The sequence below is a fragment of the Triticum dicoccoides genome, chromosome 3B, assembly GCF_002162155.2.
Source record: "Triticum dicoccoides isolate Atlit2015 ecotype Zavitan chromosome 3B, WEW_v2.0, whole genome shotgun sequence".
In the NCBI taxonomy this organism is placed as follows: Eukaryota; Viridiplantae; Streptophyta; class Magnoliopsida; order Poales; family Poaceae; genus Triticum; species Triticum dicoccoides.
Window position 1 is genome coordinate 99,684,448 of NC_041385.1, and position 17,807 is coordinate 99,702,254.

Here is a 17,807-nt window from a genome sequence, read left to right on the forward strand (position 1 = left end):
CGAAGCCCTGCCGGAGTGCTGTTGTTCCACCACCACCACGCCGTTGTGCTGCTGCTGGAGCTTTCATCATCAACCTCTCCTTCCCCCTTGCTGGATCAAGATGGAGGAGACGTCACGCTGACCGTACGTGTGTTGAATGCGGAGGTGCCGTCCGTTCGGCGCTAGGATCTCCGGTGATAGGATCACGACGAGAACGACTACTTCAACCCCGTTCTTTTGAACGCTTCCGCGCGATCTACAAAGTGGTATGTAGATGCAATCTCTCGCCCATGACTCGTTGCTTAGATGAACTCATAGATGGATCTTGGTGAAACCGTAGGAAAAATTTTAATTTTCTGCAACATTCCCCAACACTCAGGTGTGTCTACAACAGGTTCACTAGAAGCATGCAAAGTCCTATCATTTTTATTTTTCTTCTTTTTAGAAGGACTAGGTGCATCTACTTTATTTCTCTGGGAATCTTGCTCAATTCTCTTAGGGTGGCCTACAGGATACAAAGGTTCATGAGTCATTTTACCTGTTCTAGTAGCCACTCTAACAGCAAACTCATGTTTATTATTTAATTCCTCAGGCAAATCACTTTGAGCTTTAAGTACTTGCTCTGCTTGAGTGGTAACCATAAAAGCATATTTACTAATGAGTTTAAGTTCACCTTTAACTCTAGCCATATAGTCACTCAAGCGTCCAATCATGTAAGCATTACTCTTTAATTCTCTACCAACATAAGCATTGAAATTTTCTTGTCTAGCCATAAAGTCATCAAATTCATCTAAACATTGGCTAGGAAACTTAGTACACGGGATTTCAACTTTATCATATCTATAGAGAGAATTTACCTTTACTACCTATGTCGAGGTTATCAAGACCATGTGTTTCTTTAATAGGTGGTGTATTAAGACCATGTATTTCTTCAATAGGAGGTAAATTCTTAACATCTTCGGCTTTAATACCTTTTTCTTTCATAGATTTCTTTGCCTCTTGCATATCTTCAGGACTGGGAAATAGAACACCTCTCTTCTTCGGAGTAGGTTTAGGAATAGGTTCAGGAGTTGGTTCAATTGGCTCAGAAATTGGCTTAGGAAGAGTCCAATTATTTTCATTAGTCAACATATTATTCAATAGCAATTTAGCTTGATCGACTATTTTTCCCTGAAAACACGACCAGCACAACTATCCAAGTGGTCCTTGGAAGCATCAGTTAGTCCATTATAAAAGATATCAAGTATTTCATCTTTTAAGAGGATGATCAGGCAAAGCATTAAGTAATCGGAGAAGCCTCCCCCAAGCTTGTGGGAGACTCTCTTCTTCAATTTGCACAAAATTATATGTTTCCCTCAAGGCAGCTTGTTTCTTATGAGCAGGGAAATATTTAGCAGAGAATAATAGATCATATCCTAGGGACTACGCACACAACTAGGATCAAGAGAATTAAACCAAGTTTTAGCATCACCCTTTAATGAGAATGGAAATATCTTAAGGATATAGTAGTAGCGAGACTTCTCATCATTAGGGAACAAGGTGGCTATATCATTTAACTTAGTAAGATGTGCCACGACAGTTTTAGATTCATAGCCATTAAAAGGATCGGATTCAACCAAAGTAATTATCTCAGGATCAACAGAGAATTCATAATCCTTATCAGTAACAAAGATAGGTGAAGTAGCAAAAGCAGGGTCATATTTCATTCTAGCATTTAGAGATTTATGTTTCCATTTAGCTAATAACTTCTTAAGATCAGATCTATCATTGCAAGAAAGAATAGCTCTAGTAGTTTCTTCATCCATAACATAACTCTCAGGAACAACAGGCAATTCATACCTAGGGGGAGAACCTTCATCATCACTATCTTCAATAATTGCATCTTCAATAATTTCATTCTCTCTAGCCCTAGCAAGTTGTTCATCAAGATATTCACCTAATGGCATAGTAGTATCAAGCATAGAAGTAGTTTAATCATAAGTATCATGCATAGTAGAAGTGGCATCATCAATAACATGCGACATATCAGAATTCATAGCAATAGAAGGTTTAGGTGTTGCAAGCTTACTCAAAACAGAAGGAGAATCTAGTGCAGAGCTAGATGGCAGTTCCTTACCTCCCCTCATAGTTGAGGGAAAAATCTTAGTTCTTTCATCTTTCAAGTTCCTCATAGTGACCAGCAGATATAAATCCCAAGTTACTAAAACAATAGAGCTATGCTCCCTGGCCACCGTGCCAGAAAATAGTCTTGATAACCCACAAGTATAGGGGATCGCAACAGTTTTCGAGGGTAGAGTATTCAACCCAAATTTATTGATTCAACACAAGGGGAGCCAAAGAATATTCTCAAGTATTAGCAGTTGAGTTGTCAATTCAACCACACCTGGATAACTTAGTATCTGCAGCAAAGTATTTAGTAGCAAAGTAGTATGGAAGTAACGGTAATAGTGGCAAAAGTAACGATAGCAGTTTTGTAGTAATTGTAACAGTAGCAACGGTAAAGTAAATAAGCAAAGCACAATATGTGAAAAGCTCATAGGCATTGGATCAGTGATGGATAATTATGTTGTATGAGATTCCTCATGTAATAGTTATAACATACGGTGACACAGAACTAGCTCCAGTTCATCAATGTAATGTAGGCATGTATTCCGAATATAGTCATACGTGCTTATGGAAAAGAACTTGCATGACATCTTTGTCCTACCCTCCCGTGGCAGCGGGGTCCTAGTGGAAACTAAGGGATATTAAGGCCTCCTTTTAATAGAGTACCAGACCAAAGCATTAACACATAGTGAATACATGAATTCCTCAAACTACGGTCATCACCGAGAAGTATCCCGATTATTGTCACTTCGGGGTTGTCGGATCATAACACATAATAGGTGTCTATATACTAGCAAGATAGGATCAAGAACTCACATGTATTCATGAAAACATAATAGGTTCAGATCTGAAATCATGGCACTCGGGCCCTAGTGACAAGCATTCAGCATAGCAAAGTCATAGCAACATCAATCTCAGAACATAGTGGATACTAGGGATCAAACCCTAACAAAACTAACTTGATTACATGGTAAATCTCATCCAACCCATCACCGTCCAGCAAGCCTACGATGGAATTACTCACGCACGGTGGTGAGCATCATGAAATTGGTGATGGAGGATGGTTGATGATGACGACGGTGACGAATCCCCCTCTCCGGAGCCCCGAATGGACTCCAGATCAGCCCTCCCGAGAGAGATTAGGGCTTGGCGGCGGCTCCGTATCGTAAAACGTGATTAAACTTTTTCTCTGATTTTTTTCTCCGTGAAAGAAAATATATGGAGTTGGAGTTGAGGTCGGTGGACGTCCAAGGGGCCCACGAGGCAGGGGGCGCGCCCAGGGGAAGGGGGCGCGCCCCCCACCCTCGTGGACAGGGTGTGGGCCCCCTGGCCTTGATTCTTTCGCCAGTATTTTTTATATTTTCTGAAAAGTTGCTCCGTGGATTTTCAGGTCATTCCGAGAACTTTTATTTCTGCGCAAAAATAACACCATTGGCAGTTGTGCTGAATAGAGCGTTAGTCCAGGTTAGTTTCATTCAAATCATGCAAGTTAGATTCCAAAACAAGGGCAAAAGTGTTTGGAAAAGTAGATATGATGGAGACGTATCAACAGCGCCACGTGGAAGAAGTACTACACTGAGACCACGGAGGAGAGAAAGGAAATACGGAGGTTAACTGAAGAAAGCATCGACAAGAAGGTTGAGATTGTGGTTGAGAAGAATTTAGCTAAGACAGTTGCAACAGCGGTAGCTGCCATAAAACGTGAGCTGACAGTCTTGGTTCCGACTATCGTCGGTTGGAGCAGGCGAAATCCATAAAAAGATGCAGTGGACTTTCCCCTTGCTGACTTCGTTGGGAGCATCTCGACTAGCGTTGCACCAGCACCTCCACCAACACCTGAACCTGCACCGGCTACCGCACCTGCTTTGTCTTTTGGCTGAGCTCGACGCCCTCACGGTACCTGTCACACCGGCCCTCTTCAATAAATGTATAGTCTCCCGTTTTTGTTGCCTTTCGGATGCCTCACATCGCAGACATGTCATAGCTCTTTTCCTCTCATTGTAACATGATGTTGAACCATGACATATTGCTAGAAAATGAAAGCCATTGGCTTATTTTTTTAACTTGGGGTATGATTATGACCACGGCATTGCAATTATCTGTCTATGATATGTGTCACTCTTATAATAATCTTAATTCCACACATACTCTGAACATGATTGTTTATTTTTGTCCTTTTGGTCTTCAATTTAAATTATTGCAGCAGGCACAATTGCGCTGGCCTTCATGATTCCAGGACCTGGAATCATACCTACCGATGGGTGGTGGTTTATCACTCGTTCAGCTGAGGGCGGTCATTTGATGCTCATTCGCACGTACCAAATTGACCAAACCATTACATCAAACCACATGTAGTACAATGCCCGGGGCGTTCGTGACATTGATGGCTATGGCTGCTTCGTGTTAGAGAAAGATCCCAACTCCGTTGGGCCAAGCGTATTCAACTGGAGGCGGATTTACAGCCTCGGCAACAACTCCATGTTCCTCGGGCTCAATTATCCGATCATCCAACCAATCGTCGATCATATCACCGGCGATGATTACCGTGCTATGCAACTTCCATTCGCTAGGGGGGCTGTGTTTACACATCATACCATGGGTTTCATGAATCACCATATCTAGAGATTCGTCGAGATAGCTTGTTGCCAGATAATCTTCAGTGTGTGAAAGGCATCAAGCTTCCATGCGATGGATGGCTTTTGCAAACCCGACATGCGGCGATGTGGTTCATGCCAACAGCAAATATGCACAACTTGATTCATACTGATATCTAGACTGAGCACGACCCTCTTTTGTAGCACGACCCTCTTTTGTTGGATATTATGTATTGTTGTTAGTTTGAAGCACTCCTCTGGTTTGAAGGGTAGATACCTTTCTGGGATCAAGTGCATCCTAACTCACCTGCATAGCATGTACTGATAATGATGATGGAGATGTTGTGCAGAAGCTATAAATATATATATAAACACTATTCTGATCACGGGATGATAATAATATTCTGATCACAACCTGACCTGCCCCGCTAGTACGTTGAACTTCCGTGTGAACTAGGTTCAACCTCTGCCAACATTGGCCAAATGGGGCTTGCGATATACCGTTGGAAAGCTATGGACACCAGTACCATGACCCAAGTTAAACTTTTGGCAAAATGTAAGCCGTTTAAGAGTAGTTTTGAAAACCGTTTTTTCTTCACACAAGAAACGTGAATCGTATTTTCGATCGTGTTTCTAAACTATTTATCACAATGAGGCATATAATATGGCGTTGGAAAGCTGCTGCAAAACCGCTCCTTCCACATGCTGAAAGTTTTCTCTAATTCCCTATGGTTAAAGAGTAATTTGAAAAAACATAAAATTTTGCAAACCGAACAGCCGAGTTCGTATTTTCGATGCCATTTTTAAACGGCTAGTCCAATTGAGGCAAACGATTTGGCGTTGGAAATCTCATGAAATTGCGCTAATTTTTCATGTTTAAAGTTTTTTCTCATTTTGAACGGTTTAAGAGTAATTTAGAAAACGGGACAAGTTCCACCGAGTTCGTATTTTTGAGCTAATTTTTTAACTGTACGTCCGAATGCAGCAAATAATATGGCGTTGGAAAGCTTGAACAAATGTGAAACTTTTGGCTATATACGGTTTCTCCCAATTTTTTACTGTTTTAAGTCAACTTTGAAAATGACTACAAATGTATTTTCGCCGTAATTTCTACAAACTTTATCGGAATTGGGCAAATAATATACCATTGAAAAGCTACAGAAAATTCAATACTTCTTCATGTTGATGGTTTTCTCTGATTCATAGCCGTTTTCAAGTAATTTCGAAAACAGTGAGATCAAGTTCTACCTTTATCGTGAAACAGATTCTCCGAAAATGCATTGCGTGTAGAACTTGAACTTCTCAGCATGTCTACTTGAACTTCACTCTGTATTTTCACATGATTTTTTTTGCTCATAGCTCTCCATCCACTCACAGGAATTGAGCAAGTGATATACCGATGGAAAGCTGTTGTAAACACGCAACTTTCCCGTGTTGATCATTTTTTCATACTCACGACAATTTTAAAAGTTTTTCATCTGAAATTCATTCAGTGTAGTTGGTGAACTTCCTGTTGTTTTCACGTTGAAATTTTGTGACATATTTTTGTTCGTAATTTTCACATCTATTTCGTTAGTGTTACCCAAATGATATTATTTTTGTACAAACCTTTCTCACAATATTTTTTTAACTTTCTCCGACCGAGGACTTGAACTTACACAAATGATATTCCTGCTGTTTTGAAGTAAATTAGAAAATGACGAGATCATGATTTCTACCTTCATCGCGAAAGGAAATGCACTGCGTGAAGTAGTTGAACTTCTCGGGCATGTCTGTTTGAACTTCACTCTGTTTTTGACGTGTTGTTTTTTGCACTGCGTGAAGTAGTTGAACTTCTAGGGCATGTCTGTTTGAACTTCACTTTGTTTCACTTTATTGTATTTTTCTTATATGAAATACACACCATGTAGTACGTGAACTTTCGGTTGTTATCACTTTGAACTTCTCTCTGGTTTGAGATAATTATTTTAAAACACAAAACAACATATTATTTTTGTATTTTTGGACATCTAAATACACGGTGAACCTCTCTCACAAGAATTTTTTGAACTTTTCCTCACCGAGCACTTGAACTTCTAGCAACCATTTTTTTCCTTTTATGAGTTGTTTTTAAAAGTGCAAAAAATGGCGTTGTGTTTTTTTTATTTTTTGAACAGGTAAATCCTAGGTTTTAATAAACTCCGAACTTCTCTGTTATGTCAATTTGAACTGCACCTTTTTATATTGTGAGTAAAGAATTGAATTGAATTTTTATACAGAAAAAATCGAACATGGAAATACAAGGTGAACCACTCTCGCAAGAATTTTTGAACTTCTCCGGACGGAGCACTTGAACTTCTTTCAACAAACCTTTTAAGCTTTTATTTTTCTATACTTTTATTCTCACCTGAAATGCATTCCTTACAGTACTTGAACTTCTCGTTGTTTTCACTATGAACTTCTGTCACATTTTTGTGTATACCTTGAATTACACGCAATTGAAGGTCAGACGTCATTTTTTTCCATTTTAAAACATGTAATTGGAGGTCGAACATCCCGCAATATAAATTCTGAACCGTGCATGGGGTGCACTTGAACTTCTTGCAACAAATCTGAGTTTTTTATATACTTCATACATCCATGTTATTTTAATTTGAACTTCTTAGGCTTATTTTTAGAAATAAATATGTTTTTAAATAAGCATCAAACTTTTTTTTGAATCAAACTTCATGCTTTTATTTTCCATAGAGAACGAAAAGAATTTCAGTTTTTCGTATACATCAAGCAACTCAATTTTAATTTGAACTTCATCATTTTATTCTTTAGTAACAAGAAAAATCTATTTTTTTTACAAAAATCAAACTGCACTATTTTTAAAATTGAGCTTCTTGGTTTATTTCTAATGGTAACGAGAAAATCCTAGTTTTGTAATATACTTGACCTTCCCGAACATAATATTTTGACCCTTTTGCATAATGAAAAAATTTAGAATTCAATTTTTTTCATAGTAATACAATATTTTTTATATATCCATTTTCTGGGAGATGATATCTTCATTCACTTCTTGCAGTTGCCACTAAAGAACACAACAAACAGAGAGTAGGATGGGAGAGATGGAGCCTGGGACTTGTGTTCTACCTGAACTTGTTTTTGTTTTATCTGAACTTCTAAAGATTTTTTTCGAACTTGTTTGATGTTCCTAACAAATGTTGTTCTGTTTTTTTTTTTTGAACTGCTCCATTTTTTAACTTCTCTGTTTTATTTCTTTTAGCAGCGCAAAAATCTTTAGTTTTGTAATAAACATTGGACCCCTCTATTATCTTAAGTTGAAAGTTCATCATTTTCCTTATTTTAGAAACATAAATATCATTTATTTAATAAACATTGAACCTCTCCGTATTAAATTTGAACTTGTGATGTGGACAAAAAATGGAAGGAAGAACATTGTTTTGTTTACAAGTGTTTCGGGGAGGTCCACAAAAGTCAATTATTTTATTTTTCCATTTTCTTGAAATTTCCACTGTTTTATTTTTTTTACACTTCATTTCTTCTTCTTTTAATTTTGAACTTCGCTGGAATTTATTTTATGTGAACTTCTTGGTCTTTTTACTTAATTTTCTCTAACTTCTTTGCGCACTTTCTTAGTGCAGGGATGTGCGCTCCCGAACAAAACATACGACCTTCAAGTTCACACAACCATAAGATAGAGGACAAAAAATCACTACAGAACACATACATAAACTTGTGTTTTTCCTTTTTAAGATCTTAGTAAATAGTGACCCACTTCTTTTTAGAAATTTGAACAGGGTAGTGAGGAAGCAGGTAAGCACGATGCGCATCAGCTCCATTTGCCTTTCTCTCAATTTTTCATATGCTCTTTTGTTATCTCTGAATTTACGAAATGACACGAAATGCGAGAGGTGTCTGAACTTCATTCTTTTGTTTTCTTGCTACCTCATTGAAACAAAGAGAGGAGTGTTTGTTGCATCGACACAAAAATTAGACATTGGTCAAAGAGGAATCTGAGAAAAAATCTTTGCCAGTGCTCCGCCGGTAGAAGTTTGAGGCGGGATCCGGATGAAGTTTGAGATGAGTAGGCGCTTTGGCGAAGAAGAACGCCTGACCATTGCGCTGGTGAACCCTGTGACCATTGCGCTAGTGAACCCCGTGACCATTGCAGCGACGGGAGGAAGAAGCATGGACGAGGAGGAGTGGTGTGCTGGCGGCGGAGGCCTGGTGCAGCGGCACCATAGGCACAAGATGGCAGCCGGATTCAGTGTTTTTCGAGGCCGTGGATGCGATGTCTGGATGGATGGAAGGACAGCGGCACCGTAGGCGCCAGAGCTTGCTCGCAGACGAAAGGAAGGGCAGGTCGCGCCAGAGGGGAAGAGCAGGTCGCGCCAGAGGGGAGGGCAGGTCGCCACAGAGGTGGCTGGGGCAGGCGAGGTGGTCGGAGCGGGGGGCGGTGGTGGAGGTGGTCGGGGGGAGGACGGCGGCGGCGGAAGTGACCGGGGGAACGATGGTGGCGGCGGATGTGGTCGGTGCATATGGTAGTGGCGGAGGACGGCGGCATGGGCGTCGTCGGAAGCAGAGGCGGTAGGTGGAGGGGACTGGGAACCTTGGTGGCGGCGGAGGCGAGCCAGGACGAGGAGACCGCGTGCTGAAAGGAGGCGGCGGCGGAGCTCGCGAGTGGGGGCGGCGGCTCCGTTGGCCAGCAGCCAGTGGGCGTTGAGGTCCGGTGGCCGGTGGCAGGAGGTGCCTCGGGGTCCGGGGGCGGCAGCCGGAGCCGCGCCGGAGCCAGGGGCGCCGGTGGGAGGTGGTTGGGGGATCCGACAGAGGTGATGCGGGAGTTGGGGTGAGGGATGGGAATGGGCCGATCGTTTCTTTTTCTTTTTTGTGTCCTCGGGAGTTCGGGAAAGTCGGGTCGGGCAAATATATATATGCGTCACTTTATTCAATATGCGTCAAGTCAGAGAAAATAAGAGGAAGACGTTTGACAAAACACATATTTTCGTCCATTACAAGAATTCAGTACATCAAAGAAATGAACTAATAACTGGATCATATAATTCATGTTTTTCAACAGACATAAGGCCATCACGGAACACTACTTGGCTTCATCTGTTGCGCAATCTCGCCCCCTTTGCTTTCTTTTTTGCTAGGGCAATTGCGACTATCGTGAAATACAATTTGTTTGCACGTCTTCCACATGCGTGCGACCTTGACCTTGGCTTCCTTCTTCTTCTTCTTTTTCTGTTCCTCCTCACTTGTTTCCTTTCCTCCCTTTATTCTTTTGCATCTTCCAACCGTACGAACATCAGTTGGTGGGTGTATATCAATTTCAGTAGGAATATTGCAACCAATAAAAGCCTCATACTCAGCTTGTCTAGTCTGCTTCACACCTGATGTAGGAACCATTTCATCCAAAGGTGCTTCAATATTCAGCACACTTGATGTTAGAAAATCCATTCCTTCATCTGAGTGCTTGGCCTTCTGAATTAGATCTTCCAACTTGTTGCGTACAACCGAAATCTTCTTCCTCGTAGCCTCATTCAAGGAGTCGGTTGCCTTCTCTTCTAGTAAATTCCCATGCTCGTCATACACATTCTCCCTGTAAATAAAAATATATTATACTAGCCATTTTATTTCCAATTAAAAAAAGCAATTGTATACAGTTTTACCTTTTGCACCGTTTGTCCCATCTTTTCATAAGGTAGTAGGACGGAAGTTCATTTTGATTTTCGGCCCTCAACACCTGGATGATATGACGACATGGGATTCCAATTGTTTCAAATAACTTGCATGAACAATTAGCTATCATGGTTGTGGTGTCGCACCGAACTTCCCTAATCTTGTGGGATCGACCTCTCAAAGTCACTATTTTTACTGCTTCATCTTGTGCAAATGCCTTGGATACAACAATGGTCTCTTGCTGCAATAATCTCTTTCTGAAATTTCTCAAATACTTCATATGTAAACAGATCTCTACCTTGTTTTTCCATTGCCCATGGTGTCAGTAGTTGCGGGGTCGTATGAATGCTTGAGTTGTCGGCAATCAACTCCTCTTCTCGTTGGCATTCTTACGATGAATGAAACGGTTAAAAAATGAATTTGCACTTTCAGACCTTCATGTGGTTCGGAGAATACCCGCCAATGGTATGTCCATAAAGTAAGCTGGTATCCATGACTCGCGAATGCTAAACCTTTTAACCAACCAATCGTTCTCCTCCAAGCCAAACTCCGTAATCACGGAATTCCACTGCGATTCAAACTCAGCGGGAGTTTCTGAACCCCATACACACGAATTCATCCTATCCCAAAAATCAGAATCTTCACGAATTATTGGTCCAATCTTCTCCGGAAGTTTCTCCATTATGTGCCACATACATAACCTATGCACTGTGGATGGAAAAACCTCTTCAATCGCATTCTTCATGCTAACAGCTTCATCAGTTATTATGAGTCTAGGTGCTACCCCTCCCATTGCTCTAAGGAAGGTGTCAAACAACCAAACATATGACTCAGTCTGCTCATTTACCAAGAATGCCGCACCAAAAACACACTTTGTAAGTGATGATTGACCCCTGTAAATGATGCAAAGATCATGTCATATTGATTAGTGGTGTACGTAGAATCAAAGGATACCACACCACCACCACCGAAGTGGCTGTAGTTTTTCCTACTCATGGCATCTGCCCAGAACACATACATTAAGTTCCCCTGGTCGTCGACAACAAAATCATAGAAAAAAGTTGGACTGACTTCTTGCTTTCTAGATAGCTGAGCGACAAACATTTGAGCATCAGCGTTCCTGATTTTAAGCCTGAGATCACGGTAGTAATTTTGCAGGTCCCTCTTGCTGCATCCAACTTATAGAAAACCACCTTCGCTGACTTGAAGGAGCCTGTATGCCTGGCATGTACCTATGCTTGCTTTGTGACATGTGTATAGTGTATTTTTAGCCCTCTCAGTAACTTTACGATTTGATCTGATCAAGTGGCGTTTATCAAGCGATACAAGGCCCTGACTATGGTGCTCAACCCATGATTGTATCTTGTACGTGTTGTCGCCACACAACTTGATAAAGATATGTGCATCACAACCACATCGCGTAGTTGTATTCTTACGATTTTTCTTTGATGGGTTTGATGGGTCTTTAATCTCCTTGCTCTTCTCAGCCCTGAATCCTTCCCTACTACACATGAAGCGCTTTGTCCGAACCACATCATTATCCAACAATTTTTGCTGTCCAACATGAACTCCAAAACCCACATGATGTGCATAGGACTTGTAGAACTCCTCGACGGCCTGAAGCCCTTCAAATGTCATTCCTACTTTAGGCTTCAAATTTTCCTCGCATCTTAGCGTAAAAGACGAGCACTGCAACACAAATCATGAATCACAGTTATCATCATCATGCAGAACTCTCTAAACTGATAAGCCACATGGTCAAGGATAATTTATTAAACTCACAAATAGTGGAATGCTTTCTTTCTTTCTTGGCGTAGCGAATTCCCCCTCGTTCATTTGAGTTTGCAAGCCTTTTCCTGATTCTCTAGCTGCACATGCATCAACATGGTTAGTCTCTAGACAAGTACGTATACACAAATACTAAGAGTCCTACACAGCAAGGGTAGCTTTTACCCATGTTACCTGAAACTCCATGCACCATACTGAAGTTCAGTCCGTATTCAGCAGCACTAGTATTTTCAACACCCATTACAAGGCAAGTGAGATGGGCCTCACGATTGCTAGATGCAGAGGCATATGGAGGGTCACCACCTGAATTATGGATCACTGATGATGCATATTCAACGTCCATAACAGCAGAAGCCGCCATGATGATCGGCTGCGGTGTATCACGTGACGATGAGATTTCCACCATGTTGCCGATGGGTTCGGAGTTGCATCCCGTGGTACCTGAGATCGTGACGGCGGATGAATTCCGAAGTGGTGATTGTCTCTGCGGATACATATGCAGTCGCGGCCGTGCCCGTCGTTCGGATGTAGGCGGCGGCCGTGATTAGGGATTGGGAGGGAGACGGGCGGGGAGTAGGTAAGTGGGAGGTGTGCTTCAGCTGAGGGGGTTAATTGGAAAATTAGCTGACTTAACTATGAGCACGGCGGGCGTGTTTATGCAACTTTGTGTTGCTTTTAATCCCATGCGTGGGATGTTGATCGGCTGGCTGACAAATCAATGGATACATGGATGCACGACCTGCCCCAAATACACTAGATACGAAAATTTTATCTACAAGCAGTGGTAGTTACCCCCTATCTATCTATTTGCCACGTACCCCATTATCCCTCCATTCCAAACGGGTTAGTGGATAGGTGAAAATCCAATAGAGCTAGCATGCATGCAACTGACCGGAGTATATTATTTTAGGAAGAAAAATCTCAACAACCTGCTTGATTTTTGACCGGCCGACGCATCTTGTTGAAAATTTGTTAGGTCTATATACTTAGTTATTACCCCGACTATTTCTTTTACGGAAAGTATGTATTTATTAGCCTAATTAACCAAAGTATGGGTTACATATTTCTCTAGTTGGAGTATGAAGTATGGAGTATGTATAATCTGAGTTAGTTAGAGTATGGTGGTCTTGTAGTTGTCGTCTTGGTGTATGTGAATTTTCTAATTAAAGTATGTAGTACGTGTGCGCGTAATTACAAGTTAGGAGTATGGAGTATATGCATATGCCCCCAACTATGGAGTATGGAGTATATGCATATGTGTGTAACTAGGAGTAGGAGTATGGAGTATGTTTTTTTTGTGGGTATATACTCCATACTCCAATTCTGCAAACACAATGGGAGTATGTGTATTGTCAACTGGAGTATATATACTCAAGAAAAAAAAGTACACATACTTCTTATTTGCTCAACGAGTATATTCACTTTAATTGTAGTACATATAGAGAGTATATATACAAGTATAAAAAACATGGATATCGTCATTTACAACGGAGTTTTTCTAATTCAACTTAGCTGATGCATTCGATCCGTAGAATGTACAGTACATGATAGAGCGTGCATGATGCATACATATCCATGTATTACATGCAGGTTGCAAGCATCGATAACGTTGTAGCTAAATAGCTTCTGATCAGATCGAGTTATGCACATCGTCGGTTGTGGTGATAGCATGAGCCAAGAGATGGTCGGCGTCGTTATCGTCGTCTACAGGGGAAGCAGGAGCCGTGGGATGGCCGGCGTACGGCGGAAGCACAAGCCGTGGGATGGCCGGTGTCGTTCTCACCGGCCATGCCGGCAGATGAAGGCAGATGGAGGCCGCGGGTGCATCAGGATGGAGGACGGCGACCGCTAAACCTGCGGTTACAAGTGCCTAGATATCCTAGACGTGAAACTCGTCGTTATAGTCGGCAAGGATGGAGCAGGACATGGCCGGAGGCCGGCGGCGCTGCAGAACACTGGAGCCATTCCCGCCTAATTCAACAAAACCAAATAGAAAATCAATCAGCATGGCACGTACATGCATGTAATTCAACAAAACCATGATCGCATACCTTTTTTTCTATTGTTGTTTTGTTGAAGATCCGGTGGACGTGGAGATCAACGACAGAGAGATGGGATTATTCAGATTACATGCATCCTCCAGATCCAATCTTAAATATACAGAGACGACCAAAAGGATCGGCTGAGCCAAGAAAATCGGGAGCTCAACAAACTAATTAAGCGGGTGCAAAAAAATCTACCTCTCCTCCACCCAAGACCCGTTAAGATGAGAACGAATCTTGATGCAATCAGATGGCAGCGATGGCAGTGGTAACTACCACTAGGTGGTAGTATGTATTTTCCATATATATATATATATATATATAATATATATGACTATTTAGGATTCCTAAATAAGGTTATTTAGTAACCCCTATTATGAAACTACAAATCAAAATTCCTGTCGGATCTCGATCCATCCCCGCCCAAGACATACCTACCACCGGTGGCAACAGCCTACAGGTAGTGAGCGACGGAGGCGGCAACATTCCTCGGTTAACCTGTAGCTTCAAGGCCGCCTCGCGTGAGTGAGAGACGGCGGCAGCCGGAGCGAGGGCGTGCGCGGCGACAGCAGCGACGATTCCCCGCTTATCTGTAGCTTTGGGGCCGCCTCGCGCGAGTGAGCGACGGCGATAACCGGAGCGAGGGAGTGCACGGCGGCAGTGGCGGCGATTCCCCCCAGTTGTCCTGTTTCTTCTGAGGCCTCCTCGCGCTAGCCAGCTGCGGATTTCGAGCGACGAAATCGAGCAACAAGACTGTAGCAGCTGCTGGGCCCATGACGGGGATGAAGCCAGCGACGTCAACAGCAGACTTGGGTACGATTCCCTTAACATCGCGGCTTGGGGACGAACTCCGTCGCACCTACATCAGTCCTAGCCGGCGTCAAGCTGCCACGCAGACGCGGAGTGGAGGACCGCGAACCCAGATGGCCACGACGTGGTCCTTCGGCCCTGCTTCACTGGGGCGTGGTCTTTCAGCGTCGAGCAACCTCAGCTGGGAGGCATTGAGGGGCGCGTGGCTCTGGTGCTGCGCACCGGCGGCGGCAGTCAGCATCGGCAGTAAGCTCGTGGTTTTCATCCCCTCCCTGTCTTCCCCTTTGACTCTCTCATACTCTGAACCGTCCGCCACATGGAGAGCAACGCACAGGCAGCAGTGCATCGAGGAAGCATGAGTTATAGACGGCCATTCGAGTTCCTCTACAAGCAGCAGTTGGACGACAGTTAATTGGTGCTCTCCCCATCCCCCATTGTTGCAGTTCTTCTGCAACAGCTAGTTGTCGTTCGTGTGGCAGTTAGTATTTTGTCGTGGGGCAGTTAGAGAATAATAGTTAGCTGTGTTAAATTAAAGTGTTAACTGATGTATTGACCTTGTTAACTGCAGAATTTGGCCCCGTTCTCTCTTCAGTCAAATTTATTTTAGTGATTTCTATTAGCTTGCTGATTTTCATCCGTTGGTGCGTTGAAAACAACAGAAGTTAACTTTTTTTTTGCTGCTGTAATAGTTAACTATGGAATTTGCATAAGTTATTAAAAACAGGAAAAGTTAACACATCGGTCTGCTGTTGTGTTGTCACCACAGTGTCGGTGCCGCACAATCTGATGCTCTTGCTGTTAAAAATAAATGTAGCTAACTTCAGTTAATCTGATGCTCTTGCATAAGCGCTGCAAGGACGTCTTATCATCGATGATGCTGTCCATCACCAGAGTCAACCGGGTTCGTCAAACGCAGGCTCGTGCAAAAGCTTCTATCCGGTAAGTACGCACCACCACCAAGGCCAAGGTCGCCTCTCTTTTCCCTGGTAATTAAGCATTCAAATGCTAAGTACACCAGACACGATTCATATGTACTGCTGTGTTATACATGTATGTAATGGAGGTGTACTCCAAAAAACACTACTATGAGATTAGTTAAATTCAGTTGAAAATGAAGAACCTGAAAGCCCCCTCTATTACCTAACTAAATTAAGTTGAGACGTGGAACCATTTTACTTGCTGCTCATCAAAAAAAGGCTACTACTACTACTGAATAAAGGAAACTTGTTCTCATATCCCTCTTGTGCTCAACTCCAACAAAAATTGTGGCAGTTACCAGTAGGTCACTTGCAGTTAGCTAGCAGCATGGCTCCCGGTTAATTGGATGTTCACAAGCAGTTTTTTTATATGCAGCGGGTAGCAACTAGCAAGCAGTTAATTGGAGTTTAACAAGCAGCAGTTATCCAACGGTTTCATTTGGAGCTTAACAGGCAGCATTCAACAAGCAGTTTTTTTTCCGGATGCAGTTATCTACAGAAACAAAAATGATGTGGCTCGTTAGTAAATTTGATCTAAATCACTAAATGAGCTGAATAGGTAAGGTTCTGTTTATTCAGTGAAAAGAATGCGAGCGTACAGTGTGTTTTGGACCCTCCCAGGGGCTCTAATCCATGTTTTGTGTATTAGAAATAGATATGTGTGCCTTATGTTATTTATGCAGTATCTAAAATAGAAGTTAGATTTTGTGCTTCTATTGCAGATAACCAGGCCATCAGGGGCATTCCACACAACCCAAACTGCTCGCTCTGCTCGACAACGCCGAAAACGGCTGCTCACCTGCTGGCAGACTAACCCTTCTCGACAGAGGTTTGGAACTGCATCAACAACAAGCTGGGACACCCGTTCTCCATGCTACGGATGGCGACACTAGCAACCACCAGTGGCCGATCCCTCAAAGCATCATGGACATGATAGCTCTAGGCACTGCCGGCTCCGGTGCACAGGAAGACGACCATTTGCATTGTTGTATAGATGTTGTGGAAGGAACGCAATGCCCACATCTTCAACAACACTCGGTGCACGCCCAATCAGTCGTATCATGGGTGAAGCAAGGTGTTGGTTGGCGGCCGGGATTCACCAGCTGGACGGGATATTGGAGCCACCATCATTTCTATTACATGTTTGGTCTTGTACTGTAGGACGCTGCCCCAAATGAAATTCGGGCAGATTGTAATCTCGCTTTAACTGCCACTTCCCTTACTTTGTACTTTTTTCCCTCTCTGATCAATCAATCAAATGAGGCCCTAGGGCCATATTTTTGTCAAAAAAAAATCCTCATTTAGATCATGTTTCATGAAGTTAACAGTTCATTGTCAGGCAATTGTGCTACTGTGATTCCTTATGATATACTCCCTCCGTTCCAACTTACTCGTCGTGGTTTTAGTTCAAATGTGAACTAAAACCACGACTAGTAATTTGGAACGGAGGGAGTAACTATTACCGTAGAAATTAATTTCAGCTAACTATGGCGCATTTAATTTGATAGTTCCATTCAGTTAACTGTACCAGTTAAATTCGTGTTACTATGGTAGTTTGCTATTATATAGAAAAAATAGAAAAACGAAAAAATGGCAGTTAATGCTGGTGAACAAATGGCAATTATACTTTGCAATCTGTGGCGGTTAGCGTGACTCAGCGGAAAAACAAAGAAAAATAATTAGTATCTACAGTTAACTTGCTCGTCTCCAGATAGTTAGCTATTTCAGTCCCGACAGTTAGCGTGACTCAAGCGAAAAAATCTAGTCGAAGTTAACCTCGGCAATCATCACAGTTAACTTGATGTTAACTGATGCAGGCCCCATAGTGAGCTATTCCAGTC

At 42.4% G+C, this 17,807-nt stretch overlaps 1 long non-coding RNA gene across 1 annotated transcript; it reads left to right on the forward strand.

The window, feature by feature from the left end:
- The first annotated feature begins 15,691 nt into the window (after window positions 1-15,691).
- On the forward strand, window positions 15,692-16,775 carry LOC119280923. The gene is made up of 3 exons (XR_005138221.1): window positions 15,692-15,928; window positions 16,343-16,525; window positions 16,689-16,775. It is a non-coding gene; the product is annotated as an uncharacterized LOC119280923 (long non-coding RNA).
- Window positions 16,776-17,807: the final 1,032 nt, after the last annotated feature.